This window comes from Apium graveolens, chromosome 10, assembly GCF_009905375.1.
Source record: "Apium graveolens cultivar Ventura chromosome 10, ASM990537v1, whole genome shotgun sequence".
NCBI lineage: Eukaryota > Viridiplantae > Streptophyta > Magnoliopsida > Apiales > Apiaceae > Apium > Apium graveolens.
This window is the reverse complement of record NC_133656.1, coordinates 213309768-213311054: the sequence shown is the minus strand read 5'-3', so window position 1 is coordinate 213311054 and position 1287 is coordinate 213309768. Positions and strand designations below refer to the sequence as shown.

At 38.4% G+C, this 1287-nt stretch overlaps 1 non-coding gene across 1 annotated transcript; it reads right to left on the bottom strand.

Annotated features, from left to right (window-relative positions):
* Positions 1-1180: 1180 nt before the first annotated feature.
* Positions 1181-1287, bottom strand: LOC141694072 (small nucleolar RNA R71). Its single transcript, XR_012563404.1, has one exon. It is a non-coding gene; the product is annotated as a small nucleolar RNA R71 (small nucleolar RNA).

Genomic DNA, 1287 nt, shown 5'->3' with positions numbered 1-1287 from the left:
AACAGTTTTATTTGCCCTATGTAATCAAAAGGAATAACTTGAGCTTAAATCGTTGTGTTGTCAATTTCTGTAGACATATAGGAACTCAACATAATTGATGACTATTCAACTTCTATCTTAATTGTGGATGCTTGGTAGAATGGTATTAGTACAATGAAAGTTGGCTTTTATCAGTTTCGTGTTATTCGATTAATATCATCACTGTCACATGCTAAAGGTAATAACAATGGCTATAGAAGGAAGTAATAATGAAGTTGTGATCTCATGAGTGTTTTATTATTGATAAATTAAAGTGTTAGTTAAGTGGTTAATTGAGTAGTTAATTATAGTTAATATTTAATCAACAATCTTAAGTGTTATTATCTTAACATTGAGAAGTAATTATACATTGGTGAGTGAGTTTAATTAGACAATAATTTAGTCTGAGTCTCTGAGGAACGAACTAGAAAGTATTCTATATTACTTGCGAACGCGTATACTTGCGTGAATATTAGCGCGTGTTTTCGCCCTAACAAGTTTTTGGCGCCGCTGCCGGGGACTCGGCGTATTTGTTTATTTTATGTACTTACCATCATTGGTCATTAGGACTCAATGATTAGGACGTAGTAGTTACTTACTCTTTTCGGTTGTGTTTCAGGTACTTTAGCAAGCGTTTATGCAAACTCATTCTCGTGCTCGCAAGAGGACTTTAGATACAGCTGAGGAGACAGACGAAGTTCTTGATATTCCGGAGAAGTTAGATTTTGAGGATTCGGATTCAGGAACTGAGCAGAAAGAACCAGTAAACATGGGAGATCGTATTGTTCAAGCTGATCCAGCTCTTATGGATTTTTCTCGGCCTAAAATTGATGACATTCAGTCAAGCATCCTTCATCCGGCTATTCAAGCTAACACCTTTGAAATCAAGCCGGGCACTATTCAGATGGTGCAGAATTCTGTTTCTTTTGGAGGAGCGACAACTGAAGACCCCAACATGCACATAAGGAATTTTGTCGAGATCTGCAGCACTTTTAAGTATAATGGCGTGACTGATGAGGCTATCAAGTTGAGGCTTTTCCCATTCTCACTGAGGGATAAGGCTAAAGACTGGTTACATTCTGAACCAGCTGGGTCCATCACTACGTGGTAAGATCTTGCGCAAAAGTTTCTGGTGAAGTTTTATCCAATGGCAAAGACTGCTGCTATGAGGAGTGCTCTTACTCAGTTTGCGCAGCAACCTACAGAATCTATGTGCGAGGCGTGGGAACGCTACAAGGAAATGTTGAGAAAATGTCCACATCATGGAAT